Source organism: Lolium perenne, chromosome 4, assembly GCF_019359855.2.
Source record: "Lolium perenne isolate Kyuss_39 chromosome 4, Kyuss_2.0, whole genome shotgun sequence".
Classification (NCBI taxonomy): Eukaryota; Viridiplantae; Streptophyta; class Magnoliopsida; order Poales; family Poaceae; genus Lolium; species Lolium perenne.
Genome location: NC_067247.2, coordinates 194285935 through 194306270, shown reverse-complemented (window position 1 = coordinate 194306270; position 20336 = coordinate 194285935). Strand labels below are relative to the sequence as shown.

At 42.8% G+C, this 20336-nt stretch overlaps 3 long non-coding RNA genes across 3 annotated transcripts; all 3 read right to left on the bottom strand.

Annotated features, from left to right (window-relative positions):
• Nucleotides 1-2699: 2699 nt before the first annotated feature.
• LOC139838794 (uncharacterized) lies at nt 2700-5763 on the bottom strand. Its single transcript, XR_011756652.1, has 3 exons — nt 5018-5763; nt 4741-4855; nt 2700-3026 (listed from the first exon to the last, which is right to left on the bottom strand). It is a non-coding gene; the product is annotated as an uncharacterized lncRNA (long non-coding RNA).
• A 212-nt stretch (nt 5764-5975) lies between these two features.
• On the bottom strand, nt 5976-6692 carry LOC127295283 (uncharacterized). The gene is made up of 3 exons (XR_007847653.2): nt 6405-6692; nt 6219-6315; nt 5976-6053 (listed from the first exon to the last, which is right to left on the bottom strand). It is a non-coding gene; the product is annotated as an uncharacterized lncRNA (long non-coding RNA).
• Nucleotides 6693-15765: 9073 nt separating this feature from the next.
• LOC127295281 (uncharacterized) lies at nt 15766-19805 on the bottom strand. The gene is made up of 5 exons (XR_011756651.1): nt 19503-19805; nt 19317-19413; nt 18116-18189; nt 17839-17953; nt 15766-16124 (listed from the first exon to the last, which is right to left on the bottom strand). It is a non-coding gene; the product is annotated as an uncharacterized lncRNA (long non-coding RNA).
• Nucleotides 19806-20336: the final 531 nt, after the last annotated feature.

Below are 20336 nucleotides of genomic sequence, written 5' to 3'. Positions count from 1 at the left end.
GAGAAGGAGCATACTAACGCCCCAAGGGAATCACTCGTCATCATCATCATCCTCGTCATCGTCATCCTCGTTCTCATCACCCTCATCCTCGACATCCTCCTCCTCTTCATACTCGCCTTCATCATCATCTTCTTCTTGGGCAAGGCCCTTGCCATGAGGTGGCTCGGGGATGGATTCCTCGGAGCTTGACCAAACGAGCTTCGACTTCCACTCACCGGGAGGAGTGATGTTGTCCTCGGAGCCCTCGGAGACAGGGAGTTGCATGTGCCTCATCATCGCCTTTTGGCGTTGGCGGATCTTCTTGTTGTCGTGATGAGCTTGATACATCCTATCTTCAAGATCCCTCTTGAAGCAAAAGGACTTCTTGAGGCGAGCGGTGAGCTTGGCGAAGAGGCCCTTGGTCTTGACGGAGTTGGGCACATAGTCGGAGTCTTCGCTATCGGCTTCGTCTTCATCCTTGTCCTTGGGAGCTCCCTTGCCAATCCTTGGAAGGTCATGGTCCTTAACAAGAGGACTCTTCTCCTTGTGGATAGTGACGTTGGGGCGGCATTGTTGAAGAAGATCTCCACGGCCCTCTTGATCCCACTTGAGACAAATGAGCCTCATGAGGTAAGGAGCGTACTGAGGAAGCTTGCGAAGGAATGCACAATCACACATCTCATGCCAAATGTAATCCATGACGTCCAGTTGCTTTCCGTGGCCCCTCAACTCATGTGTGCGCACAAGGAGATTCACAAGGAACCCATGCACCTCATCATGGTTGGTATGCTTGGGGTTGATGGTGCTGCGGTAGATGCGGTTCATGATGTCGTAGACAGGTAGAAGGCCTTTGGTGCTTCCACACAACATCCTCCCTCGAATGTAGAGATCGGCCATTTTCTCCTTGGCCATTGGCTTGGCTTGGATATGAATCCGGAAGGTGTTTGAGTTGTCTTCGGGGAGCTCATAACCAATGCTTCTAGCAAAGTCTTGCCATGAGGCCTCCATCACATGCTCCCTTGTCATCCACTTTAAGGTGCGATAGCCTCCTTCATCCTCAAGAAAGACAACCGTGGCATAGAATGGGCAAATTACCTCCTTGGAGAAATCATGAGAGAAGGTCATCAGAGGTATAAGTCCTTGCTCATCACATATCTCTAGTGCTTCTCCAAAGTAGTCGAGGTCGGAGTTGAGCTTGTCCATGCTGATGGAGTATTGGGGGCAACATTTGAACTCTTTGGCCCCATAGACCTCATTGTAGATCCTCTCTTGATTGACATGATGAAAATAGTTATTGGGGCATTGACGAGCATTTCTTGGCAGCAAATAAGGATTAGCCCCTTGCACTTCCATGAACTGGCCCTTTTTGATATCAAGCATTGATCTTTGAGGGCCCCTTGCCCCCGCTGCAGCTTCCCTCTGTCGCTTGGTGGTCCTTGCCGGTATGATCTCCTCTTGCTCTTCATCTCGATGACGACGAGAGGATGGCTTGACCTTGCCACCACGGGTCTTAGGTGCTCCTGTGAATAGCAAAGATTTGGGAGGGAATATGGGATAAGTGCACAAGCCGAGAAATTAAGGATCAAAGAGGACACTAACAAGCAACATTGGTGACTCTAGACAGAGCGGTAGTACCGCAATTTCAATCCGGTAGTGCCGCTTTGACCGGTAGTACCGCTCGTGAATGGGTGGTACTACCGCTTAAGCTCAGCACATCTAGATCGACATTGAGGTCATGGCAAAATCTATCCTAGTGTCACACATTGTTGCTAGCTAGTATCCCCGCACATGTAGAGCTTCCAAGAGAGCTTCTCCACCATACAACTCCATCAAACCCTAGCCTATGCATCTAGGGAGTTCAACACACCCTAGAGAGAGAAATTAGGGTTCATACCGGAGGACATGGCGGAGAAGGAGGTGGGGAAGCTTCTCCACGGAGGAGATTTGGCTGGCGGTGGCTGGAAAAGGAGATCAGGGCCGATCTCCTCGAGGTCTTGAGCTTGGAGGAGCTGTTGACTTGAGGTGGAAGGGGAATTGTGGTGATTTGGGGTGAAACCCGACCCCAACCGGTACCTCTAGTCAAAAGATGCAAGCGGTAGTACCGCTCGTATAAGCGGTAGTATCGCTTACCGGTACTGACCCGGTACTTAGAGCGGTAGTACCGTTCTGGGGATAATGTTCAGTTTCGTCTGATAACTGCCCCAGAGCGGTAGTACCGGCCTGAGAAGCGGCAGTACCGTCCTCCAAACTCAAAAACACTCAGATTTTTGGTGTAGACTTGTGCTTTTAGACTGAGTTGGCTCAAGAGATAGATGATGGATTAGGATTAGATGATGGAACTGTTAAGGTACTACCCAACCAAGCTTGCAAGAGTCAAAGCAAGAAAAGCCAAGCTTGGGTGAATCTCCCGTGAAGAAACAAAGAGAAAAGAAGAAACGAAAAACAAAAACAAGAAGAGAAAAGAAAAGAAAACAAAAAGGAACAAAAACTCCTCAAGGAGGAGGTTTGGTGGCCGAAGCCACCGTGTAAGAGTTTGGTAGTGTGAGGTCGCGTAGAGACCTAGGACTCACGACTACAACTCAACATGAAGCTCATAGTCACTTGATTGACGAATAGCATATGCTTTGGGTTTCTTTGTGCATCATGGGGGGAGGGATAGCTCAATAAATTTAAACCGCACTCCCCCTATGTTCATGTGTGCTTTACATCTAGACATATTGTGGTGACCCCGGACTAGCTGTCCGAAATTCCCTGTTATGTATACAGTTCACGATCCCATGATCAGTGCGCCGTGAACACATAACCGAACTGATATCAAATTACACCATCCATTACAAAGCGGAATAAGAAAATTACAACATGGTCATATGACCAATACTTACATAATAGCCTCGAAGGGCCTAACTAAACATCAGAGTAGCATCATCACTTCAGCAGCGCAGTACCCAAGTCATCTGCCATAACCCTACAGGCAACTGACTGGGAAGACGTTCCTAGCTCGCATAGACGTCGCCAACTCCTTCTTCATCTGTCGAACTCCTTCAAGTCTGGCCAAGTAAATAGCCAGGGACAAAGCCGTGAGTACATTTGGAATTGTACTCGCAAACCATCAAGAAGGTGATAAAAATTCTAACTAGAGAAGACAAGAGAGGAAAAATAGTTTCTCTCGTGGATGTAGCATGTGGAAGAGAAATAGTTTCTCTTGTGGATATAGCATCCCGGCATCTCGAGTGATGGGGACACTAAGGGAGTCCTATGACATCTCTATACCTTGGTTAAAGAAGAGGTAGCATACCGCCATCTCAATTGATGGGGATACTAGGGAAGTCCTATGACATCTCTATATCTTTGTTGAAGAAGATACTTCAAAAGATAAACTACGACATCTCTATATCTTTATTGAAGAAGAGTCCCTCTACATGAAACACTAGGAAGGGTCACCCAATTTTGTTTCATTTTCCTCGACCATCTCCATATGGTCGGCACCATCCTTTCTGTACCCTTCCGGTACATCCAACACACACATTTCCTTTGGAAATCATTTTCTAAACCAAAACTCGACACAGCTCTGTAACGGCCATCCCAACCGTCCATGACCGCGGACGCGGCTATTCGAATAGTTTTAACTCTGCAGAGTGTGCGCACTTTCCCCACAAGATCTGATAAATCCGCCGGGATCATCCCCGGTTCACCATACGAAAGTATGCGGGTCTCGGATAATCAGTCGAAGCCTTTCGCCCATTCAACTTAGCAAGAGGTCCTACCCTATGGAGTATGTACCTCCCCGGCACCGTGGCAGCTCACCTCCTCTTGAGTGTGGCTCCACCGCCAAGCCAGGAGACCCATAGTGTGTTCCAGACGGGTCAGCCCCGAAGGCCTCCCGTTATACGATTGTCTCCAACTACGACAACCCAGACTCGGGGGTAACTGTACCCTTGTATAGTTGTGCGGTGCCTCATGCTAAGAAGAACAAACGTCAAGCTAAGCCCCGTGCCCACGTTGGAGTAGTGTGGTTGCGCGGGTTAATTGTTCCGGGTGAATACAAAGAACCATGTGTCGTTTTTCTCAAAAACCCAAGTCACACACACTTTCCTCTTTCCAACCATCTTTGTCAAGATCCTTTCCTTTCATAAACCATACGCTTGGGTAAGATTGCCTCACCCAAGGTTTTCATAAACATTTACAACAAGGTAAACCTTGAGGGGTTCCCAACCTAAAGTTTCATGAGTTGAACTAATACAACACTATGGCCGAGATGAGGGTCATCACGCCATTGAGGGTATGAAAAAGAGGTATTGGAGTGGATCATACTTGCTTGAGCTAAGCATGTATTATGACAACACAAGAGGAAAATATACTTTCAGATTTGTGGTGCTATCTAACCCAATCAATAGATAGGGATGAGAATTGACCAACACCAACACCATTAAGGGAATCAGGCATACTCATCACAATTTGAGAATACACCAAAAACATGGTATTGATACATCTACACTAGAAGGGATGTAGTATGAATCTTGTCCCGAGGTGGAACATATTCAAGCTAAATATAGAAAACAAGTTGGATAGCAATGGCCATGATACCATACACCCAACCAATTACCAAGACCTTGACAAGATAAAACTACTAGAGGTACCATGCTTGCATCCAAGCATAGATGACAACAATATGGAGATCATCACACATAGAACCAAGATGCTATTGATAGCACAAGATGACATCCAAAGAGACATCATATCAGAGATCAAAAGATGGCTTGCCTTGGCTTATTTGTCCCTGGACTTCTTCAACTCCATCAAATAAGAATTCCCACAGTACAAATAAAATCCTTGTCCGATTCCACTTCTTCTTCTTCTCCTCCGAGATTGTTCGCATCTATCGCCGGAAAATATAAAAGGAACACAATTAATCACATTGCTCCAAACATAACAAGCATGCAACATTCAACAATCAATAGCTAACCACTTTACTAAGGGCTAACATACAAAAGACTTATAGATACTACAAAGCAACTAAAAGAAAACCCCATTTATTTACCTAGTAAAGGTATGAGAGTGCCACGACTTAACAATTGCCTCTCTAGGTATCACCATGGCACAACTAAGTATCCCCTGGTAGATAACATCATAAAGAGGACAAGAGCATTAGTTTGACATCAAATACATTCACAAAACATTTTCAAACATTTTTGGAAAAGTAGAAAACAGTTTTCCTAACTTAGTTTGCTCACATAACACAACATCCAAAATAGGAAGCAAACCACATTCCACATCATTTGAAAACTTAAGCAAAACAATAGGGCTAAAGTTGAGTTGCAGAGGTTTTGTTTTGCAAGCATAAAACAAAGGTTGCCCAGTTCTAAATAAAAGAGTTGGTCAAGGTTTTTAAATAAACCCAACAAGTTTTGGTCCAACAATGCATGTCACACATATACCTTACTAATAGTAACGAAAATGCATGAACAGAGACTAACACTATTTTTCCTAGATGGCCAGTACTAATACAAGACTAACCCAATTGGATTCACTCAAAAATATTAAACCTACAAATTTAGGAATTTGTTTGAATCTGACTGTACAGAAAATAAGATCTGTAAGCCATAAATCGTAGAAAAATCCTAAAAATATGGGACCACTGGCATTTGAAAGGTATTTAAACAGAGAGGCATACACAATTGGATTTGGGTTAAAATTATTTCTGAAACTCTCACAAATGGATTGACAAGATTACTGCATGTCTATACCATTTGCTTTACCTCTAGAGTTACAGAACAGATAAAGGTTTAAAACTTGTTTGAGATGATTAAGAAAACATTCCGTAGTCCTACAGAACTGGAATCACTCAATTAGGTTCAAAAATGGATTTTTGGTGATTTAAAAGCTAACAGCCATGTCTGCAGAACACACAGAACAAGTTTAATTCACCAAAATTCGTACATAAATCATAAAAATATGAGGTTAGTTGCACCTGAAAGGTTTTGAAAAGGTGGTTCTTACCTAATTTGTTTCATTCAAAAATTCGTCTCCAAGCTCCTGGTTTAATTCGATAAATTCAGATCTGACCAGATCTTGATCTGTGAACCATTTCAGCTTCGGGAGGTCAATCGAAGTGAAACCACCGCCAAAATGAAGGTATTGAAGAGGGCTTTTACCCGCAGTTGAGTTTGCTCAAAAAGGTTTTGTAAAACGGAACAAATCTAACAAACAGTGAATCTGCATGTTTCCAGAACTTTATTTACCAGGGAGAATCTGTAGCGAATTTGAGGATGAGACCAACGCCAAGTTATAGATCTTTTGAATACCTATCCGCGGAACTTTGAATCACTCGATTTTGATCTGCACACGAGATTTGGTGGATTTTACAAGTTCGTACCAGAATCTGAAACAGCAAGACAGCAGAAATTACTGCAGGGATTTGGACGAACTTTGCTCAAGAACTTCAGATCTGAGGATAGCTCAAGCTTCTCCATGCTTGGACCAACATGCACCTGCATCAAGATCCAATCTTAGCAAGGGAGGAAGAAGAATAGGAGAGAAAACCATCTAGGGTTGGGGAGAAGAAGGAGAGGGAGGCTCTCATGGTGAGGAGGAGCTTGAGGGAGGAGGGGACTTCATCTTGGAGCTCTTTCCATGGCCATGGCCGGCCATGAAGCCTTGGGGGAGCAATATTTCGTGGGGAGGGGAGGAGGAGAGTGTGTGGGAGTGAAGAAAGGAGTGGGTAGTGAAAAGAAATGAGGCAAAGGAGGAGGGAGTGGCCGGCCAAGCTCTTTAAATAGAGGGAGGATGGTGGCTGCCTCCTTTTTTTGATTGGCTAAGGTGGGTGGCTGCCCATTTAGTGATTGGGTTAGGTGGGAGGCAAGTCTTGTAGAGGAAGAAAAATGGAGAGGCATGGCTGGCCGAAATTGCCATGCATACACATTTTGGCCGGCTCCATTCTTGCCAAACACAAGTGAACAATGTGAGAGATATAGAGAGGGAGGAAGATTGTGATGGTAAAATATACCATGATGGTATTTGTTGCATGATGGCTTTGTGCCAAGAAGATAATGGTGATGGTGATGTGTAACATCCCAAGAATTTCAAAATAAAACAAATGAATTTCACTAGTTCCAAATTTTGGAACCAACAAAAACTTTTATCAAATTAAGTATGATACATAGTGATCTTGCTTAATTCTTGTGTTATTGCCATGATTGCTTGTTATTAGTATTTGAAGTGATCTAAAACCCTAAACCTCACCCCTCTTTTCACCCTCCTAGTTAAAAAAAATAAAAGGAAAATAAATAAGAAAAAGGCATATGTGCCTATGGTTATATTTATAAAACTTTACCCTAAGATTTTCTATTTTGTTTAGAGATTTGGAAAACCTTCATACACCTTACCTAAGGCTTATCAAACCAAATCCAAGTTGTTTCCAAAGAAAATAAAAAGAAACTAAAAATGCCATAGAGGCATATGAGAGCAAAAGTGCAAATTTGTGAATTTGAGAAGATTGACCCTAGGACTTGTTGTGAATGGTTGGATCACTTCCATATACCATTTCAACACTCAACAACACCAATTGGGTCAAGCCAAGTCAAATTTAAAATCAAATGCAACATATGCATAGAGGCATATGTGACACATAGCCATAATACCCAATTCTTGTTCTATGACTTTAAACCTTGACCAAATGGTGTGAAACCATCCCTCAACCTAATATAACCCTAAATTGACCCTAACCCATGTCCAAGTGAGGCAAGTCAACAATTTACAAGAATAATGAAAAGTGACACATCACCTCTTATGTGTGATGGCCATTTTTGCAAATCTTTGAGCAAGACCATTTGAATTGGTTTCAATGGTTGGAAAATGTTTCTAAACTAATAAGAACCACATTAGAGTCAACAAAAGTCAACTCAAATGGGGAGAAATCAAATAGGGAGAAAATCCCCAAAATTCACTCACATACACTTAGCCAAAATTGCAAATCTTCAACCAAGGCCACCAATGCTTGATCTATTGCTTGTAGAATACTTATATATGATAAACAAACACAATTGCATCAAAGAAACAAGAATCAAAGCAAAGGAAATCTCAAAACCATCTCACATGTGATGATGGTCATTTGTGTGATTTTTAACATGATCCCCTCTTTACCCCTCTGGATTTGACTTTTCTTCAACCATCTCACATGTGATGATGGTCATTTGTGTGATTTTTAACATGATCCCCTCTTTACCCCTCTGGTTACATGCTATTATCCAGAGGATTTTGGCCTAAACCCCTTTCAGCTGGTGATCATTACACCCTCCTGCAACCCCTGCATCAAGGCCCGTCCTCGCCATGGTCGATTAAAGTGGAGAAAAGGAGAGAAAAGTTCATACCGTGCACCATGCCGGCCACACATGCCACTCATCTCTCTGGCTCTCCCCTCTCTCTTTCACCTTGTCCTGGAGCATCACCGTACCTCCCTGAGCACGCCGGTACCCTCCCTGGATCGAAACGAGCACGACATTGGCTGAACCAGGCGCGCCCATGCACGCCCAGTACCGTGCCAGGCACGCGGTGAGCGCGTCCCGACCCCATCCTGGACACGGCAGAGCGCACGCTCGCCTGGATGCTCTAGTCCTCCTCTCCCTCTCCCACTTGGCACGAATGATCATCACGACTACAGCTACCCCCTGGACATGCTCGCTAGCTCGCCCAAGCCTTGTCGCCGTCGCCATTATCAATCTCTGCCGTGCCCGTACCGCGAGGACGCCACCGTCGCTAGCACGCCACAGACCATCATCGGCCGTCCCTTCAAGCGCGCTAGCACCGCCTAGCAGTCGCCTACACGCCGCGCATCATAGCTTGCCCCTTCGCTCCCTGGAACGGCCTCGCCATGGACGACCTTCCACGGGCACCCGCAGCACCTCAACCCCCTATAAAAGGAGAGCTCCCGCGCTCAAATCTTTCAAACCAACAAGTTGCTCTCCTCCCTCTGATCCTCCTCAACACCTTCCCCTCCTCAATTAGCCTGCCTCTCACCGGAATTTGACCGGAACCCGCCGCCACAGTAGCTCCTCGCTGTCGTCCAATTAGACCACCTCGAGCCTAGCCGACGGTACCAGTCGCTCCCTCGTCCTCGACAACGACGCCCAGCACCCAGCAGAGCACCACGGGAACCTCCATCGCGCCGCCGACCCCCTACCTCGCCGGCGCAGCGAGCTCTCCTCCCCCGTCGATGACGACGACGGTCGACCGTCGGATCAGCGTCTGATCGCACGGCTCAAGTGAGTGGATACCGTTTCGGTGAATTAACTCACTGACGGGTGGAGCCCGCATCGTCAGGCAGCCCGCGTGTGCGAGTCACACTGCTGGGCCGGCCCAAGTCTTTTCGCTCGTTTCGGCCCGTTTACATTTCCCGCCAAGCCCAATAATTCAAAAACTAAATTTCTGTTAATTCAAACTCCCTGCTGATGCTGAATTCAAATTTGAATAGTTTAAAATCTACTAAACCAAATTTAGTCAATTTTATATTTTCAGAAAGCTTATGATTTGCTCTAACTAACCCCACTGGATTCAACCCCATATGTTGTGTAGTTTTTGAATAGCAAAAATAACAAAACAGATACTTTTCTGCATTCAAATAAATCTTAAAAATCAACCAATTTGAATTTGGAAATGAATCCAATTGCAATAATTCACATTTAACAAACTCTAATTTATTATGTAAAAATATGATATGGGTTCTGTACATGATCATGGGCTAGAATCAAAATATTGGCTATGTAGTCAATACTAGCCCATTTAAACTATTTCAAATTTTAGGAATTTAAACCAATGAGGTGTAGCACCTCATTTAAATCATTCTCACAAGTGATATGAAGTAATGTGTTGACCTTTAAATGCTTAGGCTCATACTTGCCCACTTATAGATTTTTAAATCTAAATAGTATTTACATTTGCCATGGTTATTTAAATCACATGAGATGATGAATCTCATTTAAAACCCTTCTCTCAAATACTAAGTGTGAAGTGTTGACCTTGGTCAACATGGGATCATCCCTGGTTATTTGAGAATATTGCATCACCTCAATAATAGTTTTTACTAAATTAGTTACAACTATGTGTTAAATCATATGAGAGGTATTCCTCTCATTTAAATCTTGTTCTCAAGTAATTCAACATGAGGTAGTGACCATGGTCTATATAATCTCATATTGAGTTATTTGGTGGCATTAAATCACTACCATGTTAGTATTAAATTGCATGAGATATGGAACCTCATTTAAATCATTTTCTCAAATGATAAGTATGAAGAGGTGACTTTGGTCAACCTAGGTCATATATTATTCATAAGAGAAATTAAATCTTAAGAAGAATTCAATGAGAGGAAATTATTTCTCCAAACCAAAGAGAAACCTTAATTTAAATTTTCAATGAGAGGAAATTATTTTCCTAATTGTTAAATAAAGAAACCCTAGAATAATTTGTGAATAGATGTTAAGTAGTGATGCTAGATCAATTGTGTGAGCCATTAAGGCAAATTAAGACTACTTAAGTGTTGTTTGGTGATTGTATCCTCGTATTCGTTTATAGACGCTAGTACCGGAGACTATCAAGAGGAAGAGGTCTTCTACCAAGAGGAAGAGCAAGAAAACTTTGATCACATCACCAATCAAGGCAAGCTATACTATGGCAAGCTATATTATGGCAAGCTATTACTAATGCAAGCTAGACTAATGCAACAATTTTGGTTGCAAGTTTATATTCTTGCCAAGTGCAAAGCTCTACAAGAGCAAGGCACCATTACATTTTACTTTATGAACCTATCCCAAGTTTTTACTTTACAAGCTTTACTTGATTTTATTTATCAAAGTTACTTTTTGAATTATGATTCACTTGGGTGAATTATAGAGTAGTACAAGAGAATCACACTTAGCCTAGCAAGCTCCAAGATACTTAGCACCCCTCATAACTAGTGGCTAGTGCTCAATATTAGAAGTGACTACTCTAATTGGGAACTTGTGAATTGAAATGACTTTGAAAACCTTGGAATGATGAGTCATTCTATTGAGAGATTTTGAAGGTGAATGTGACTGGTGAATGACTTGGTGAATTTTACAAAAAAACACTGATGGTTGGGTTCGGATGCGATACCATTCCAATTTTACAAGTACCCCCACAATACCTGAATCTGGGTAAGGCTTAGCTGGAAACTTATGTATTCTAGTATGGGTTCCCTCTGAACAAGCATCATAGGGGTTATGCCGAGGCTGCCTCCGTACTGGTGAAGTGATGTGAAATGACGTGAAATGAGGTGAATGTCCGGCCCAAGCCCTGTGCAGTTCCCAGGCTGACCGCGTGTCTTCACTGGGAGGCCAAGCTCATGGGGAGAGGTGCCTATACTAGAGTATGTAAATGAAAGGTTAGGATTGGTAGTTCGCGTACTGCGTACGATAAATCAGGGCCAGTTACCCCTGACGAACTATTGCAATTGTTGTGGCACAAGTGTACAACCTCTGCAGAGTTAAACCTATTCGAATAGCCGCGTCCTCGGTTATGGACAGTTGGAAAGGCCATACTGTTCCGTCATCAGAACTTTTCTAAAAATATGAATGGTGACTTGTGATTTGAATTGAAAGGTGACTTTGACTTTGAATCACAACTGAGTTGTGGGAATGACACTAATGTTCCCACTTGAGTTAGTTGAGCAAATGAAGTTTTTTGATTATTAAAGTGTTTACGAAATAAAACTGGCTTTATGCAAATGAAACTAGAGCTTAGAACCCCCTTACTATAGTTGATAGTATTTTACCTTAGTATTAGTTTGCGAGTACTTTAAAGTACTCATGGCTGTGTCCCTGGCTATTCAAATGGCCAGACTATGAAGAGGAGTACCAGAACCCGGAAGAAGGACAGCAGGACGTCTACGACAACTAGGATCACTCCTGACGTCAACAGTTGCCTGTGGAATAGATGGACTACTACTACGCTACTTTCGCTTCCGCTATGTGTTATGTAATGAATAAATAGAACTTCTATTATTGTAATGAGACTGGATCATGTGATCCTTTATTTGTAAGACGATTATGTGTTGTAATGAATGATGTGTTGTGATATCAATCTATTATGTTTCGCAAAAACAATATTCCTGGGATTGCGAGGAATGGCATAATAGGCATCTGGACTTAAAAATCCGGGTGTTGACATGATGTACAAGGTTTCATGTGCATGCCATCTTGGAGATGACCTCGACAGGGTTTTAGACTTGAACAACTCAACACAAGATGAAAAAGAGAGAGGGATGATGTGACCTCATGCAATATTGCATGGGGGTGGCCGGCTCATCTCTTGAGCCAAGTCCTCATATGAAAGAGTGGTAGGATAATAAGCATGGCAAGCTTGTAACAAGGTTGACAAAGAAAGTCAATGTGAGAGGAAGGTGGTGGTGGTGAAGGTGGTATGCCATAGAGGAATGGGTTGTGGTAGATGAACACAAGGTGTGCAAGAGTTGTCATTTGAGAAGGATTTATTTCAAAGGTATATGGAACACCTCAATTGTGTAGGGACAATTGAGAATGAACTCAAGTGGAATGGAATTTTGAAAATGTTGAGAGGAAACTAGTTGGAACATGGAAGTTCAAAATATTCTACTTACTCTCTCAAGTAAAGTAGAGTTTTTCTAAAATGTAAAATAATCAAGAGGAAAACAAGAAATGGTGTAGGTACCATAAACAAGCCTTTTGTTAAAAAGAAGGCAAGATAGAAAATAATGTTTTAGAAATCAGTACTTGGTAGTAATGGGATGAGAAAGAAAACCCATTTCAGTTCTTTGTTTTCTTTGAAGAAATATCTTGAAAAGTTTTAATAAAACTAGAAGTAGTTTTGTGATCAAAACCAGAGAAGGAAAACATTAGGATTTTTGAGGAGGGAAACTAATTTAGGGAGGAGTGTTCTCAAGGGTAGATGGTGGCTACAAAATGTATCCATCATTCCCACTCTTGGTTTTGTGAAGATAACTTGGATGAAAAAAACAAGAGGTAAAAGAGGAAGAAGTGATCTGGTGCTGAAACATTGGATAGGATACCAGATCAAGTTGAATATATGAGTTGCAAGGATAGTCTGAGACATGCAAGACATGGAGGTTGAAGAGGGTATTGCACAGATGAGATCAATTGCCAAAGTCTGGACATTTTAAGCCTGTCGACACAGATGGTCGTCATGGCCTCAAAACCAACAAGGATGAGTGGGTATAAGAGAGGGATGTAACTAGGGGTAGACGATCCCAAGTTTTGAATTAAGGATGATTGAGCTATCTTGTACAACAAAGAGAAAAATCAAGATGGCACACTCATGTTGTCATCAGGAGAGAGGTTTGATGTAGTAAGAAGGAAAATAATTCTTCCTAAGCCACACATGTGTTTTATTTGGTGAGTTGCTTGTTTAACCACTAGAGGTGTTGTTCTTTGAGGTAACTCAAGACAAAACTCAACAAGCAAAACAAGATAATACATCTACCAACAGATCAAAGAAATTCATCTTAACAGACAGATCAAGGCAATTCGTCTTAATTAGTCTAAAGAAAAAGTTTTTGTTCCCCCTGATTTTTGAAATAAGGACAACTAATCAAGGTTGCAAAAGTTGGGGTGTTACAGATCTTCCACCCTTAAAATAATCTCGTCCCGAGATTACTGAGCGTAGAACTGGAGGGGTTGTAAAGCTTAACGAAAGTTAGACTCCATTTTTCTGTCGGCGTGCCGTTGTTGAGAGGGTCGCAACTTCGGCTTCTGAGAGACATGTTAGATTTCTTCCGAGGGAAAGCTTCGTGAAGGGTTGACTACTCCATGCAGGTGTTGGATCTGTAGCTTCTTCATGATCCTAGCAGAGGTTCAAGACTGTGGGAGGGTTAGTGCACCCAACGGTACTTGAGCAGGGTTGAAAACTTTTTAGAAAGGTTACCGGGGAAGTCTTCCACCCTTAAAATTGTTCACCGGGGAGGTTTAAAAACTCTAAGCTTCGGCCACGGGTCTTGTCGGCGCTTTTTGGAGAAGTCATTGATCTCTCGTCTTGAGTCGAACATCTTCAGAGGACGTTGTGTAGTCCACGACTTCAAGGGCAGTAAATGCATCCCAAGTTCTCGACGGCGTTTTTAGAAAGGTTAAAAATGTTAGGGTTAGCTCCAATTTATAGTGGAAGACGAAGTCTTCCACCCTTAAGATTTTTCACCGGGTTCTCGGAAAAACTCAGAGCTTCTGCCTTGTAGTTCTGTCTGGGGCTTCTGAAGAAGTTGTCGATCTTCCGTATTTAGTTGAAGAATCTTCGGGGGAGAAATGTAGACCACGGCTTCAAAAGGCACTCACGGTGTTTACTAAACCTTATAACGTGCGGTAAGTTAGTAAGTCGATGAAGCGCCTGGTTGTGTCCATATGAAGTAGCAACGAAGGTCGTCGGAGACAATCTTGAGCTTGAGAGTTGGTGCTGACTTGTACCAGTTGAGAAGTGTGCGGTTAAACTACACGTAATCTTGAGTCTTGAGGTATCTTCAGGAGCTTCACTTGATGAGGAGCGGATGAACCAGGTGATGCAGCTTGGCTTTGATGCTATTGTTCCCTCAGCTTGTTAGACGACGTGTTAGAGGGTGGTTTCAAGAAGATATGCTCGAGGTTAGTGCGGTTATGCTCCAAGGTTAGTCCAAATTAGTATGTCTTCTCGCAGAGGTGCAGTCACTCTTGAAGGTAGGGGCTTCTGCTTTCTTGGCGTAGTAGAGATGCTCCAGCTGATCTTGAAAGTAGTCGGTGTGGATAGGGGTCTGGGTTAGTTTCTCCGACGGTTGAAAACAACTGTTAACAAGGCTAACTTCTCAGAAAACTAGCAGTTAGCATTTTAACGGCAAGGTAGATGAGGGTGAAAACATCTTAGAGAGGCTTCCTACGCTGGGTTATCACACTCAGAATGTTTTTAGACCTAAATAGCAAGACAAACATACACACAACAAACAGATACAAACACTCAAGGCAGCACACGAGGGAAATACAAGCAATCATCAAACCAGACATGGTACTCTAAGTACCCAGAAATTCCTAATGCGCGGGGGTAGCTCAATCAAAGAGATTGAGTTTGCCCTATCCATCCTATAGGTTTGGGGGCTGGTCACATATGTTGCCGTCTTCATATTGTCAGCATCAGCTTCAACTTGGATCATTGTAGCAGTTGGTGGTGAAGGGGCCGGGTGTTGAGCCGTTGATGTCGAAGTGGAGGCGGAAACTGTGTAGAACTTCTAGTCTCGACATCCCGGAAACATGAGGTCTTTGAAGAGGTAGCTATTGAGGTGCCCCCGAAGTTGGCAACTTCTGGTGGCTGGCCTAAAAATTACTAGTCAAGAAACTGAGGACTTGATCCCTGACGACTGCAAAAAGTGCATGTCCACGGAGGAACAGGGTCAGCTCCTTGACAGACTTTGGTGATAACCAAAGACATGATCTTATTATTCTTTTATCTGCACACTAAGTCGGCCTCCAATCTTCAACAGCTGCTGTTGGACATTTCAAGAGTCTTCCTGAGGGATTGATCCATCTTCGAGTGCGAGTCTCCGGTCTGAGTTGGGGACATCGGTTAATATGTAGGTTTGAATTGGATGAGACAATAGAGTAAGAATTTTCAAACCCTTTTTTTAAAGCGGAGAGATAAGAATTTAGAAGCTTTGAATAAATAAGAGGAGTAGAAGCTATGCTTCCGACTAAAGAAAGAATTTGTTTCGTAAATAGTTTTTCCCAAGTACTTGTTTTCCTAACTAACGTCCATGCTAACTAAGGTCTCCTACAGTCAGGATGGCTCTGATACCAGCTCTGTGGTGACCCCGGACTAGCTGTCCGAAATTCCCTGTTATGTATACAGTTCACGATCCCATGATCAGTGCGCCGTGAACACATAACCGAACTGATATCAAATTACACCATCCATTACAAAGCGGAATAAGAAAATTACAACATGGTCATATGACCAATACTTACATAATAGCCTCGAAGGGCCTAACTAAACATCAGAGTAGCATCATCACTTCAGCAGCGCAGTACCCAAGTCATCTGCCATAACCCTACAGGCAACTGACTGGGAAGACGTTCCTAGCTCGCATAGACGTCGCCAACTCCTTCTTCATCTGTCGAACTCCTTCAAGTCTGGCCAAGTAAATAGCCAGGGACAAAGCCGTGAGTACATTTGGAATTGTACTCGCAAACCATCAAGAAGGTGATAAAAATTCTAACTAGAGAAGACAAGAGAGGAAAAATAGTTTCTCTCGTGGATGTAGCATGTGGAAGAGAAATAGTTTCTCTTGTGGATACAGCATCCCGGCATCTCGAGTGATGGGGACACTAAGGGAGTCCTATGACATCTCTATACCTTGGTTAAAGAAGAGGTAGCATACCGCCATCTCAATTGATGGGGATACTAGGGAAGTCCTATGACATCTCTATATCTTTGTTGAAGAAGATACTTCAAAAGATAAACTATGACATCTCTATATCTTTATTGAAGAAGAGTCCCTCTACATGAAACACTAGGAAGGGTCACCCAATTTTGTTTCATTTTCCTCGACCATCTCCATATGGTCGGCACCAGCCTTTCTGTACCCTTCCGGTACATCCAACACACACATTTCCTTTGGAAATCATTTTCTAAACCAAAACTCGACACAGCTCTGTAACGGCCATCCCAACCGTCCATGACCGCGGACGCGGCTATTCGAATAGTTTTAACTCTGCAGAGTGTGCGCACTTTCCCCACAAGATCTGATAAATCCGCCGGGATCATCCCCGGTTCTCCATACGAAAGTATGCGGGTCTCGGATAATCAGTCGAAGCCTTTCGCCCATTCAACTTAGCATGAGGTCCTACCCTATGGAGTATGTACCTCCCCGGCACCGTGGCAGCTCACCTCCTCTTGAGCGTGGCTCCACCGCCAAGCCAGGAGACCCATAGTGTCTTCCGGACGGGTCAGCCCCGAAGGCCTCCCGTTATACGATTGTCTCCAACTACGACAACCCGGACTCGGGGGTAACTGTACCCTTGTATAGTTGTGCGGTGCCTCATGCTAAGAAGAACAAACGTCAAGCTAAGCCCCGTGCCCACGTTGGAGTAGTGTGGTTGCGCGGGTTAATTGTTCCGGGCGAATACAAAGAACCATGTGTCGTTTTTCTCAAAAACCCAAGTCACACACACTTTCCTCTTTCCAACCATCTTTGTCAAGATCCTTTCCTTTCATAAACCATACGCTTGGGTAAGATTGCCTCACCCAAGGTTTTCATAAACATTTACAACAAGGTAAACCTTGAGGGGTTCCCAACCTAAAGTTTCATGAGTTGAACTAATACAACACTATGGCCGAGATGAGGGTCATCACGCCATTGAGGGTATGAAAAAGAGGTATTGGAGTGGATCATACTTGCTTGAGCTAAGCATGTATTATGACAACACAAGAGGAAAATATACTTTCAGATTTGTGGTGCTATCTAACCCAATCAATAGATAGGGATGAGAATTGACCAACACCAACACCATTAAGGGACTCAGGCATACTCATCACAATTTGAGAATACACCAAAAACATGGTATTGATACATCTACACTAGAAGGGATGTAGTATGAATCTTGTCCCGAGGTGGAACATATTCAAGCGAAATATAGAAAACAAGTTGGATAGCAATGGCCATGATACCATACACCCAACCAATTACCAAGACCTTGACAAGATAAAACTACTAGAGGTACCATGCTTGCATCCAAGCATAGATGACAACAATATGGAGATCATCACACATAGAACCAAGATGCTATTGATAGCACAAGATGACATCCAAAGAGACATCATATCAGAGATCAAAAGATGGCTTGCCTTGGCTTATTTGTCCCTGGACTTCTTCAACTCCATCAAATAAGAATTCCCACAGTACAAATAAAATCCTTGTCCGATTCCACTTCTTCTTCTTCTCCTCCGAGATTGTTCGCATCTATCGCCGGAAAATATAAAAGGAACACAATCAATCACATTGCTCCAAACATAACAAGCATGCAACATTCAACAATCAATAGCTAACCACTTTACTAAGGGCTAACATACAAAAAACTTATAGATACTACAAAGCAACTAAAAGAAAACCCCGTTTATTTACCTAGTAAAGGTATGAGAGTGCCACGACTTAACAATTGCCTCTCTAGGTATCACCATGGCACAACTAAGTATCCCCTGGTAGATAACATCATAAAGAGGACAAGAGCATTAGTTTGACATCAAATACATTCACAAAACATTTTCAAACATTTTTGGAAAAGTAGAAAATAGTTTTCCTAACTTAGTTTGCTCACATAACACAACATCCAAAATAGGAAGCAAACCACATTCCACATCATTTGAAAACTTAAGCAAAACAATAGGGCTAAATTTGAGTTGTAGAGGTTTTGTTTTGCAAGCATAAAACAAAGGTTGCCCAGTTCTAAATAAAAGAGTTGGTCAAGGTTTTTAAATAAACCCAACAAGTTTTGATCCAACAATGCATGTCACACATATACCTTACTAACAGTAGCGAAAATGCATGAACAGAGACTAACACTATTTTTCCTAGATGGCCAGTACTAATACAAGACTAACCCAATTGGATTCACTCAAAAATATTAAACCTACAAATTTAGGAATTTGTTTGAATCTGACTGTACAGAAAACAAGATCTGTAAGCCATAAATCGTAGAAAAATCCTAAAAATATGGGACCACTGGCATTTGAAAGGTATTTAAACAGAGAGGCATACACAATTGGATTTGGGTTAAAATTATTTCTGAAACTCTCACAAATGGATTGACAAGATTACTGCATGTCTATACCATTTGCTTTACCTCTAGAGTTACAGAACAGATAAAGGTTTAAAAATTGTTTGAGATGATTAAGAAAACATTCCGTAGTCCTACAGAACTGGAATCACTCAATTCGGTTCAAAAATGGATTTTTGGTGATTTAAAAGCTAACAGCCATGTCTGCAGAACACACAGAACAAGTTTAATTCACCAAAATTCGTACATAAATCATAAAAATATGAGGTTAGTTGCACCTGAAAGGTTTTGAAAAGGTGGTTCTTAACTAATTTGTTTCATTCAAAAATTCGTCTCCAAGCTCCTGGATTAATTCGACAAATTCAGATCTGACCAGATCTTGATCTGTGAACCATTTCAGCTTCGGGAGGTCAATCGAAGTGAAACCACCGCCAAAATGAAGGTATTGAAGAGGGCTTTCACCCGCAGTTGAGTTTGCTCAAAAAGGTTTTGTAAAACGGAACAAATCTAACAAACAGTGAATCTGCATGTTTCCAGAACTTTATTTACCAGGGAGAATCTGTAGCGAATTTGAGGATGAGACCAATGCCAGGTTGTAGATCTGTTGAATACCTATCTGTGGAACTTTGAATCACTCGATTTGGATCTGCACACGAGATTTGGTGGATTTTACAAGTTCGTACCAGAATCTGAAACAGCAAGATAGCAGAAATTACTGCAGGGATTTGGACGAACTTTGCTCAAGAACTTCAGATCTGAGGATAGCTCAAGCTTCTCCATGCTTGGACCAACATGCACCTGCATCAAGATCCAATCTTAGCAAGGGAGGAAGAAGAAGAGGAGAGAAAACCATCTAGGGTTGGGGAGAAGAAGGAGAGGGAGGCTCTCATGGTGAGGAGGAGCTTGAGGGAGGAGGGGACTTCATCTTGGAGCTCTTTCCATGGCCATGGCCGGCCATGAAGCCTTGGGGGAGCAATATTTCGTGGGGAGGGGAGGAGGAGAGTGTGTGGGAGTGAAGAAAGGAGTGGGAAGTGAAAAAAAATGAGGCAAAGGAGGAGGGAGTGGCCGGCCAAGCTCTTTAAATAGAGGGAGGATGGTGGCTGCCTCCTTTTTTTGATTGGCTAAGGTGGGTGGCTGTCCATTTAGTGATTGGGTTAGGTGGGAGGCAAGTCTTGTAGAGGAAGAAAAATGGAGAGGCATGGCTGGCCGAAATTGCCATGCATACACATTTTGGCCGGCTCCATTCTTGCCAAACACAAGTGAACAATGTGAGAGATATAGAGAGGGAGGAAGATTGTGATGGTAAAATATACCATGATGGTATTTGTTGCATGATGGCTTTGTGCCAAGAAGATAATGGTGATGGTGATGTACAAGGTTTCATGTGCATGCCATCTTGGAGATGACCTCCACAAGATTTTAGACTTGAACAACTCAACACAAGATGAAAAAGAGAGAGGGATGATGTGACCTCATGCAATATTGCATGGGGGTGGCCGGCTCATCTCTTGAGCCAAGTCCTCATATGAAAGAGTGGTAGGATAATAAGCATGGCAAGCTTGTAACAAG